General features: G+C 43.7%; 1 protein-coding gene across 1 annotated transcript in view; it reads left to right on the top strand.

The window, feature by feature from the left end:
* The window catches only part of LOC310896236 (uncharacterized protein), a 177600-nt gene that overhangs the window by 12541 nt on the left and 152893 nt on the right, over positions 1-12166 (top strand). The window lies entirely within an intron of this gene.

Below are 12166 nucleotides of genomic sequence, written 5' to 3' on the forward strand. Positions count from 1 at the left end.
TTAGGCACTGTCACCCAGAAAAATCTCTCTTCAACTACTAAAACTGAAGGCTAGGTGCCTTTAAAAATGCTGCCTTTAATCCTAGCCCCGAGGAGGTGACCATGTAATTTTCAGTTTCTAAAAGTTAAAGTTTTTCATTTTTGATAACGTGGAGTAATGCTGAGGTGAAGCACAGGATAAACCCCAAATATGTACCTCATTGTTTCATCTGAGATCAGCAAAAGGTCACCGAGCTTTCTTATCAGATTTCAACTGTGCAAGTGTTCTTTTTTTGTGTGCGTGTCTAAGTTTGGTGCACATACAATCTTTGCAAATAGGTGATTGCAGGAAAAGACAAGCTGTGTGTTTTTATAATTTAATATTTGTCGGAGGTCCTCTGAAGGTTATGTCCAGTCATTTTCAAAATCTAGATGGTGGAGGCGATGGTGTTCAGTTTGGCAAAATTAAAGTCATATGTTCTTCCGATGGGTTTTTAGCTGCAAGTGTAGTTGGAGATGATTCCACCACATTGTTCGTGTCAATCACTCCAGAAGGCTGAGTGCCTTCAAGTAGTACAAGACACATGCTCGAGGAGCCCTTTTACTTCTTTTATCAAAATACTGAAATTATATGTGCGCTCAAGATGTTTAAATTTGGCAACATAAAAGTAATTGGGAATGGACTCAAAATTAAATTACTTAAGGCCTCGAGCTATTGTTTCCAGCAGAGACAAGAGGTCTGAAAAGATTAAAAGGATACACAAGCTTTTTAGGATATTTTAGGCCAGAACACAACAGCTGGTTTATACCTTGTTGAGGATCTCAGTTGTTCTTCTTTAAACTTGGGTCAGAATTTGGACTTTTTGTAGTTTCTTCATTTCCTGCCGTGTCACTCTGCTTTCTTTTCACTTCAGTAGGATGGGTTTTGTGCTTTTGTGCTCCTTGTTTTCTTTCACAGCCCTACAGGTCTCTGGATTCTGGAGGTGGGATTCATCTCACTTGACGTAGGGCATAGTTCTGGTAGGTGTCTACAACTAATCCTGTCTTTCAAGACTGGTTACAGACAATTGATAAAATCATTGCTTTTGCAGTGACTTTTCTCAACCTAATGCACAAGTTTAAAAACTCTAAATCTATCCTGGTACCCCCTTGGCTTCCGAGTCAAGCTCTGCTTAGCCCAGCCAACGTGAGGTTTAACTGGGTACCGTGGTCCTCATGTGGATGGCCTGTGCCAGGGCTGCTTCTCAGACTTCCTAGACACCTGAAAATTCTTTTTTTTTTTTTTGTTTTTTTTTTTTTGTTTCCTGTGTGACTTGGCACATTTTAATTAAAACTCCTGACAACAGACAGAAAATGAACAGTGATTAATGGACCTTCAGCAAGAACAAGTTCTTGTTAGGGTCTTGTGCAGTACTGGGGATTTACAGGCCGCAGTGTGTAACCTCTAGGCTAGATGCTCGTAGCTGTAAGCTTTATGCATTTCTGAGCCATAGTTCAGCCTGGTTTTGGCTGTGGTAACTTCAGTTATGGCACTGCTTATTCATTTACTGCATAGCTGTGACTTACATAGTGAGGGAGGTTGCCTTCTGTGGGAGCCCTGTCTCAGTTATTGCAGCAGTACATGCACAGGGCTGTAAAAGAGGCAAGATGCTCCCATAAAACAGCTGAATTCTGCTGTGGGGGACTTAATTCAATCCATGCCTCTGCTACAAAGTTGTTTTTTTTTTTTTTTTTTTGTGTGATGACGATGACAGACAAGTCATTTAAAGCAGACTTTGGTCAGGAGACTGCGTACCACATGGGAAGTCAATGGGAGTTGTTCTTAAATATCTCAAGTGTAATGAAAATGCCAAGCACTATGAAGTAACAGGTCCCATCTATCACAGGCTTGGCAGCCAGAACTGCCGTTATTAACCAGGACATTTTCTGGTCAGCTGCTTCACAAATGACCATTGGTTTAAAGTTAACAGATATCATTTTTTTTTCCTTGAAAAGGGAATGTCCCTTCTGAGGGTAGGACAGAGGATATTCTAGTAAGTGATTCTGGGGGCGACAGACGTTCGCTGTAATAAGGGACATTCCAGTTTCCAGTAAGGTTTTCAGAGCCTACAGATTGATTTTACCTCTGATTTTAGGCTGGATGGGGCTTTGAGCAACCTGGGCTGGTGAGAGGTGTCCCTGCCCAGGGCAGGGAAGGTGGAGCTAGGTGATCTTTAAGGTCCCTTCCAACCCAAGCCATTCTGTGGTTCTGTAATGCCCGCTCTCCAGCTGGGAACTCACAAGGCGGTGCAGAGCCAGCGAGGTGACTGTAGGATCCAGGTAAAGCTGACAGAATGGAGAAGGAAGAGTGCTGGGTTGTTTGGCTTGAGCTGGAGGAAAGGTGCCAGACACATCTGGAGTAGGACTTGGAGCACAAACAAGGATGTCTAAGGATTAAAGGGAAACGGAAGAAGGAGAATTCAAGGTTTATATATCCAATCATTTCTTTCTTTTTCTTTATTTCTCTTCCTTACCCATTTGAAATCAGGAACTAAAATAAAGAACACTACTCAGAAAGTGAATGCCTCTGAAGATGTTTCTTACATTTCTGTGTCCTGTTATAGGCAGGACCACTTAAAAAGTAAGTTATGGTACATTTAACCCTAGCTAGGTAAGTCCTCTAGTCTCTGGGAGATACAAGCTCAAGACTGATACAATGAAATCCATATGAAATTTCACATAAGTTGCCGGGGAAGAGACTCCAGAAGTGGTTGCGTGGGGCATTCATCTGGTACGCTGGGAGTCCCAAGTTGCGGTCTGAACTGGGGAAGGCCGGGCTGTGAAGCACTGGTCTTTTACACATCAGGTCAGTTCTCTGAGAATTTTCTGAGGAAATATTCATGACAATATTCTTGGGTTTCTTCGAAAGCATGATGGTAAGACATCCTGAAAAGCGTCCTGAAGAATGACGGGAAAATCGTTCTTCCTGTGTCCGTTCAGTATAATTTTGGGGTACGAGACCTTTCCATTATATCCAGCATCACTTTGAAGTCATATCTGATGTAAAACCTCTGCTGAATACTTGCTGCTATTTGACTATATTTGCATAAATTGTTTAGTACAGAGTGACTATGTTCTGCTTTGATGGTTTCTTCTTTTCTGTGTGAGCTCCTGCTCTGTCTTCAATAGTGTTCGTATAGATTCTATCAAGAAAAAACAAATGTCATGGGAAAGTTTTAGGTAATTTTTTGCTGTCTAGGTGTTTTTTTTTTTTTTTTTTTTGCTGTAATGTAGACGTTCCTATTTTAAACCTGGTAAAGGCATTGCCATTTTGGGAGATGATCCTCTCTTCTCTGCACTGGAGCAGCAGCACACCTTTCAGAATTGGCAATCTGCAGTATATCAATCGCTCTCTTCTCCGCTGTTGAGGAGAGTTAAGCACGTGTGTGTAAGCTGCAAATGCACATTCCTCTATAGGGTAAGCAGGCTGCCCGCGTGGATGAGCTGCTGTAGGGGTGGCCATGGGTGAGACACGACACAGGCCGTAGATACTCCTTTGATGGAGACCCAGTGATCGTGATGCTTTACTCTTGTGGGGCCTGATGCAAAGACAGTGAAACCCAGGAAGCCTTTCCCTGTCAGCCCTGCAGCTCTGGATTCAGCTTCAGGTGAGTTTGTGAATGTATATGAGGGATACAGCTGGGGTTTGGCTGGTAAAGCTGTTGCCTGTGAGAGCAGAGAGAAGATTTGTTTCAGTGCTTTGGGTTGGCAAGTGAATTTTATCTAAAACTTGCCACTTGCACCTAGCCAGCCTGCTCAGGTTCTAAATAGATTCTGTCCTTAGACTGTAAAGAACAAGATAATCAGTTTATTTTATGTACTCGAGAGCTAAATTATTTTAAAAGTCTTAAATTAGCAGGCGAGGAGGAATTTATTTGCCAAAGACATTCAGAAGCAGCTTGGGAAACCTGTCAGAGCCCAGCTTTAACTGCTTAGCTGGTGACTGCTCTGCTTAATAGCTCTCAAGTGTGCTTATAGTATGAGAGAGACCAACACAAAATCCAGGATGCATGGGATTTTCTTCCAAACACCAAAAAAATGCAATCAATTCCCAACCCATATAGTTAAATAAGGGGAAAACCTGCACCTACAGCCACTAACATCACTCTGCATCCCTCCACTGGCTCTGCCCCTGTGCTCCAGGCGAAAAAGAAGCTTGCTCTTGTTTCAGCCTCTCGTTACCCATTCTTTCCAGCTCTGTTAACTTAGCGCATTGCTGAGCATAACCTTTGCTCTGCGAGCGATGCCAGCCTTTGCCATGCGTTGGTCCTTTTCCCACCCAGATATCTTCACGCTTTCCTGCATCCTTACCCTCCACGCGTGGAACAAAGTCTGGAAAACTCTCTCCAGCTGTTCTCCTTCAAATCACTCCCCAGGATGCACTTCGACCCCGATGCCTATGGGGCACTGCTGATAACGGCCAGGCAGAGTGCAGGTTAAATTATTTTCTAGCCAGCCTATGCGAAAACACGCTCGCGTTATTTCTACTGCGGTTTTCCTATCAGCCTCTTTCCTGCTGGGGAGGACAAGGCCATAATGCCTTTTTAGTAATCACCAGCTGTCATTGGAAGCTGACACAGATAAGAGCAGCTCTCAGCACCCCCAGTCGTTACCTTCCCTCTCCTCGAGTCACGGCTCCACCAGCTTGCTTTCAGCCACCACGCTCATTTTGTTCGTCGTGACTCTCGCACGTCTGTGAATTCAGCTCCCCGGCCGCACCGAGGGACTGCTTCAGTGTCCACCCTTTCAGAATATGTTAACGTGTCTTGGCTCCGAGCATCAAAGGTCTGTTTTGGGGGGAGCCACACGCGGGCGCTGATCTTAACCCTTCGCAGAGTGACAGAAAGGCTGCCTTCCCGTTGCTATTACTTGCCTAAATGCGTTGGGAGCGGGCAGGCATCCTCGCTAATCGGAGCTTCAGACGGGCGACTCTTCAGATTGTTTTAGGGTTTTTAATTAAAACTGGAGGCTCCGACATCACGTGGCAGGGAGCCAGCATCCGTCATTTGACAATAGCCTTCGCCGTCGCCCAACAATGAGGGAATTCCTCAGCGTGTGCTGAGGAGGCTCCTGAAACGCCGCGAACAAGCGAGATCGGTGTTTGCAAAGCACCCTGCAACATTCAGCCCTGCGGGTCTGCTGGTTTTTTAAAGCGCATAAACAAAACCCTATAAGCCCCACGTAGCACAAAAAAATACCGACTTCTGTTTATACTGTCCGGATCACAGATGCTGAGCGTGAATGCACGAACAGTCCCTTTGTATCACGTTTGACACTTCCCGTGGCTGTCTGCGCTGTTTTTTTTTAATACACAGAATCCCTGATTCTCCACTGCCTTGCACCCTGTCTATTCATTCTCACCCCTGCAAAGTGAGGGTAAAACACTATCAAAACAAAATGGTGCCATTTTGCATGTTTTCCACTCAGTTTGTACAGGTGTAAATGACTACAGAAAGAACGGGGCAGAGCAGAACCTGACCCGCAGTCTGTCTCTCGGTGCGTCAGGGGTCTCGAAGTGGGGGGATGACAGAACAAACACAAGCTGTTACCTTGCCATTTTTGCTAGTGTTTTAAAACCAGGCAGCTTGCAGGGATGACAGATGCAAAAGTCAGGCAGTGCTTAGTTCCTGGAGTCCTCACGTGATGTCCTCCCCTACAGCAGAGAAAGTGTCACCCATGGCACGGGTAGGTGCTTGTGATAGCTGCTGTGGCAGCACGATTGCAAACACGAGTCATCTTTGGGTTGTTTAGCTGTTGCAGTGAGGCATAGAGAAAGAAAAATCCTCTTTTCGCCTTCTGCTCTTTGTTATGTTACCTTAGCTTTTATAAACCGTTGTAACGGAGAGTGAGCTCTTCAAGCAGACTTCTGGGTCCTGGACATGAACTGCACTCTTTTCCTTGGTCATTATAGCAGCGGAAGGCTGTACTCATCCTAAGTCATCTTAAGGCATCTTCTGATACTGCCTGACACAGGTCTGCAAGCACACACCCAAGCCTTCTCCAAAAAACCAGCAGCTCCTTTCTGCCTTTCTCTTTGCACAAAACCCAGCTCTCCGACACTTGCTGACTTCCCTGAGCAGCACACCGGACCATGCGAGCCCAAGTCCCCGTTTTTACCAGGACACACAATTTATTTATGACACACAGATATCATTATAACCCCCTTGCTGGATATCTTTCATAAATACATACTCTAGGCCTCAGACTACACTAACTTTCACTTTATTCGTTTGATTTTTTTACTGCCAGAAATCCTGTCCAGTTACAGTCCTTCAGCTTCGGGTGTTACCTGCACTGCATGCTCCTTTTGGGCTGACTACGTGCCTGTAACAGAGGTTTGCCACCCTGGTGTTTCCAGCAGGTAGGAGATAAACCTTCAAGAGAAGGCCCTTTTCTCTGCAAAGCCTTGTGTAATCAGTGGGTGAGCGCTGCTCCATGCCCTACTTCGGATAACCTTCAAGATGTCTCACAGTGCTGTTTTTAAGCGTTGTCCCTCGAAGGGAGGATAAGAAAGTCAGCAGATATTGTGGCCGCAAACTAGAAAGCGATATAGATATAATGTACTTTGCCATTCATGCAAGAAAAATAATGTTGGATTGTACCAAAAATATTCACCCTCCCACCCAAGAAGAAAAAAGTAATCAAAGCTCTATATAGATAAACACTGGCGAGATCTGAATTGAACAAATATTACCCAATTCAGAGGCTGTTGTAGTAGGTGGAAGGGATGGGCAGAAGTTAAGGTCTCTTTTGAAATCAGAGCAGTAAATATTTTTGCTTATCTTCGATTACAATCTCAGCCTTGCCATTGCATTAACATATGCACTCATTTTTAGAAACTGTGTGAATTTTCCTGACTCATTTGAGTGCTCTGTAACTATTTGTATGCAAATGTGACTCATTAAACATTCTCATAGGCACACATTTTACCCTCCCATTGAAGAGCATACCAAACAGTTAGGAGTGGTGGTGATCCTTCTCCTTTATATTCCCTAAACAAAATCTTGTGCCTTTTTCACGTTTATGATAATATTTGAAGAAATACTTATGCGTGCAATTTCAAAGCTGTCTTAAAATGATAGGACTCAAAAACAGAAATAATAAAAAAAACCCACTTTATTAAAAAAAATATTGAAATGACACATTCTCACATCTAAATTTGAGAGGTTTCAAAAGGGCTACACATTTCCTTCTAACTTTGAGAAATAAATAAATAAATTCTGGCCTGAGACCAAGCATGTGAAAGTTCAGCTAAAAGGTAATGTATCCGTCAATGCATGCAGAGACTTAGAATGAAATTGCCATCTCAACCCTGGCTAGAAAAGACGCAGCTGATGAATAAATGTATATTGGCTAGAATAAATACAAAGTGTAATGCCAGATGTGGGCAGTGCAGAATGGCAGTAAACTGAGTAAACATCAAATGAAGGATTAGCCTTCATTGTGAGGTATCGTTTCCAATGAGAAACAGCACTGCGAATCTCTTTGCCCCAACCCAGCTGAGGCACCTTTCCTAACTAGAAGAGAAGCTGCCTGATCTGTCACTACTATCCCATCTGAGGCTTTTCAGCAGCGCCCTGCTGCATAAAACATGCAGTTCAAAGGCTGCTTTTTTGCTTCTAAATATATCTGGCAGGTCTGTGGGCTTTAGAGCTCAGCAAATTTGGTTTGCAGCTTTTGTCTGGTTTTGCAGAATGCGCCTTTCTGTTCCCTGTAAACATCCATAAGACCTTCTGCAGGAACATCCCCTGCAACGCAGGCACACAGCATGTCTCTTTGTCAGTGGTGGGAAATACATATTTACATTTCATCTTCTCACAAATTCCAAATGACTCTAATGGTGTCTTCCAAAATTATTTGTTTAGGAGCAAGGAGTTCAAATGAGATGCTTCACATAGATGTGATGACTCCATGTGTTTGTGTGCTCCTCAAAGTGTTTAAGCTTTTCAGATTCCTTTTTAAAAGGCATTTCTAAAGCCTTTCCATCTAAGACAACCCTTGAAAGTATAAACCAATTGTGAAGGTTAATTGTGCATTGGACATTCTCCTGCCCCAACCCCACCAAAACTATGGTGACTCTTCTGCTGTTTCTAAGAGGTCTACAGTGTCCCGTGAAACTTATTTAGAAAGATGCCTCCTGAAATCATCTTACATGTTCATGTACGTGAGGGTAGGACTCACCTCACACACTAAGACACCAATGTTTAGAGGGTTGGTTTGAGTTGCTCACATATGGGAGTCCAGCACCATTTGAAGTGCTCAAGTCTCCAGTCTGGCCTTCAGCTGCAGCTCCATGTTGGTAAAGAAGTCCTACTGGTGGTGTGCCATCATCACCAGCCCTACATGGTTTTTTTGGACACCTAATTGCACCTCAAATGACACTGACTGCAGTCAACAGACATCTAATAAATGCACTCAGAGGTTTCTCCAGGGAATGCCCAACCAGCTGCTCCAATGTGCACATCTACTTTTGAGTCAGTTGAATGGCTCCCTAGCCTTTCACCACTTAATTTGACACCTGCAGATACACACTAAAACTATTTCTCTTACTCAAGCAGCTAAATTCCACCCTAGCTATCATTTGTTCTGTATTGCCTTTCCAAAATGGTCTGTGCACTCAGTGTGGGAAGAAAGTGCAGAACTGAGCTGAAGCCCTGTTACCTTGGCCTACAGACAGAAGAATGCACACCCAAGCGTGCACCCACTCCTGTGCTGCCTGATACCCTGATGGTTCTCCGATGCTCTGCTCATTTGGAACATTTTCTCTGTTTTTCTGCTATCATTTCTAAGGAGTCCAGGCACAGGTCTCTGCTATGGTTGCAGTTAATCAGCTAAATGGGGGTGAACTCAAGTATCTTCTCCTTGACTCATGTCTGACGGTTAGCTGGGTGGTCAGTTGGAGGGCAACTAAAGTTTCTAGGCTGACATAAAATTAAGCAAGTTGCAGAAGATGTATGTAAACAAACTGTAAAGAAGAAAAAGTAGGGACTTGGCACCCAATCCAGCTGTGAGGTCCAGACTGACTCATAATCTGCCAATGTGAAGCTCACTGCAGGAGCAGGTCTTACAAAGGAAGCATTCCCTCTCCTATTAGTGACTGCATCATTAGCAGTGCAGTTATATAGATATCTTAAATTAATAGTGCAACAGATTGTTCCTGCTGCACTTAACAAGCAGTTCAATGTAGCAGCCACAAGCTAAAATATTAGCAAGTTTGTGAACTTCAAAGCAAACTTTGCTTCTTTTTTAAGAGTTTTACGAACAACTAAGCACATTTTCTCCTACCTCATCTTTAAAGAAATTACAAAAGAATGTATACAGCAGGCCTGAAATTCCTGCCAGTCCTTCATCTTGCTTTTCTTGGCATCTTGGTAGGGAATCTGGACACCGAAGCTTGCTCTTAATGAGTACCTTATTTTATGGATGTGTTCTTGTTCTGTGCATAATGCTGATCTGAACTGTTTGTGCTCTTATGGAGGGCCAAAAAAGACATCTTGAAGTAACTGGTGAAAATTTTTACTTTTTTGTTTGTTTGTTTGTTTTACTTTGGGAAGTGTAGTTGGTAATTAATTGTGCTAAATTTCTTTCTTGATTTATGTATCAGTGTATCAGCTGATTGTAATTCTACAAATTATCTGCAATTTCAATTCTAGGTCTACACAATGGAGGAAAAAATATCTCTGCAGTGGCTTGTGATGGATTAAATGTAGAGGCAGAAAATATTAGGGAGCTGTTGGTCAACGGAAACAAAAGCTGCAGGTAGTAGCTTGATTGGAAACAATGGTTTGGTTGAAGTGTGCCTAAACACAAATGTCAAGTGGAAAGCAGGAATGTAAAGAAGTGGCAAGGACAGCAAATTTGGAATGGGACAGATAAAGGGAAGCTGAAAGCACTTGCCTAGAAAAGAAAAAACAACAACAACCAGCAGTAGGCAAGGATTAGAACAAGTGAGATAAAAATTAATAGCGCTGTACACTTACAGCTGATTTCCGTGAATCACCAAGTGACTGTTGTTAAATGCTGGACTAAAACCAAGGGAGGTGAAAAGTCAGAGCCTCTTTGATGGGGAAGAGAAATAATGGGTCTGCCCTTTGAAAATCAAAGGCAAGATTTCTACCGGTTTCATCAGTGCTGAGTTGGACCCCCTGTGAGCTAAGCTGAAGAAAAAAATCAATATGTTTATCTTGTGGTCCTAAATTTATACACGTGTTTCAGGTGTTGTTTGCCGTTCTGTAAACTGTTTCCATATATGAAAATTTTCAGGACTGAGGACCGTGCATTGTCTTTCCTTGTTCCTTCACTGGTGATGGGGAATGGCAGCTTAGTCTCCTCCATACTTCATGCTTCTGTGCCTCAGACACCAGACACTTCTAGCTGGGACAATGTTGTAGGCTCTGTTAGTTTGTGTCCATGAATAAAGCTGTTGTTCATGTTGGGGATTTTTTTTTCCAGCTCATTAGTAAAACTGGAATTAACTGTGTAACTTGCTGCACCAAAATACTGACCAGATGTGGGAAGTCGTCTAGCAGTAGACTCCATTTCAGCCATCATGCGATGCCCTGAGCAAGGTTTCTGGATTTTTTTCAAGCAAGGATTCTGCATTCCTTTGCAAACTTTTGTTGGTTTGACTCCAACAGGAATTATCTTTTCATTTGTTTTCGTTCAGCCGTGAGTTACATTCATGCAACCAGGATTGACAGAAGGGCAAGGTGCCACTGACTTCTTGGGGAAGGGAGGGAGGGAGTGTGTTTCCTGTCTCGTGCAGTGTCACTAAATCAAACGGCCCATAACCCAATTGGGAGTTGCAGTGAAAGTTACAAAGGAGCTGGAATACAGGTTTCCACCTGCAAGTGTAGTCCTGGTTATCTGAGGAGACAGATTCACCTCCTTAGGTCCTCCTCACACTCTCTGGGTTAGAGCAGCGCTACGTGCAAGTATGGCCAACGTCCCGTTTCAAACCAGTTCCCTTCAGCAGCATTTTCGTGTGCGTAGAGGGTTTATAGCTCTGTGGCAGACAGGGAGATGCTCCACAGCAATCTGAGAATAATAGGTGTAGTGGCTTTGTAAATACTTTGTATGAGCTGTTCGCAGACCTGAATGTTTGTACACTGGGTTAAAAGACTTGCTGGCATGGTTGCATTGTTCCTAATGGCAGCCTATAGGAACAAGCAAGCAGGGGAGATGCATAACACCTAGATAATAGGTAAGCAATCTCTTTGCAAATATTGGGGAAGCAATTGCAACACAATGCCATACATCCACGCCCCAGGCTGTATTTAAACAGCTATTCTGTCTGAGTTGGGAATAAAGGGGTCTAAAGTGCCTTGAATAGTTAAAAAGCTCTTGCCAAGAGAGGATGAGATCAGTTCCAGACACAGAGAATGCCCCGAATCTGTAGCATCAGTCCTCAAAGAGCTGGTGCCTCTTCCTCACCAGCACTGACACGTCTGCCCTCCCTGCTGCCCCTGTGCTGCTCTCCCGGGGGGCAAGCCAGCAGCTCAGCCCCGTGGCCTGCAGGAGAGCTTGGTTTTAAAGCCAGCTTGGAAAATCTGCTGCCTGGGGGACAGGAGGCATCATGTCCTGTGTGATTTCTTGAGGACTGCGATTACATTTCCTCTTCGTAACCGCCTGGTGCCAAAACCTTGGTAGAAACCATCCCGTTGGTGTGTGAGGCTGCCAAGGCAGGGCTGGCCGACAAGGACTTGAAACTTGCCTCGGCTTTACTCTCGGTTCCACATTTTTGCTGCAGCAGTTGTGTCAAGGCCCAGTATCACTTCACAGGATGGGGTCTGTCGCAGTGTTTTGTCTGAATTCAGAGGGACCAGAGAGGCCCCTAGGTAGCACGGTATTTGTCTTTGCTCAATATGTCGTGCTCCAACAGTTAGCATTGTATTAGGTGGTAGAAACTTTAGTTAGCTTGAAAGCTAAAGCGAGGACAAATGGAGTGGGCTGATTCTGACTGACTCAGCAGCTGTTTTTCATGGATAGGTAAAACAAAGTCTTTGTGGGCAGGGTATTCTTTTGCATAATCCACTATAGAAGTTCCAGATGTTATTTCTTTGCAATGTGTTTTTTTTTTTTTTAGATTTTTTTTTTCTTGCATTTCTTCCTATTTCCGTAGAAACAAAAATTTTTCCCAAACTGCTCTA

The sequence above is a fragment of the Anser anser genome, assembly GCF_964211835.1.
Source record: "Anser anser genome assembly, chromosome: 3".
Lineage (NCBI taxonomy): Eukaryota > Metazoa > Chordata > Aves > Anseriformes > Anatidae > Anser > Anser anser.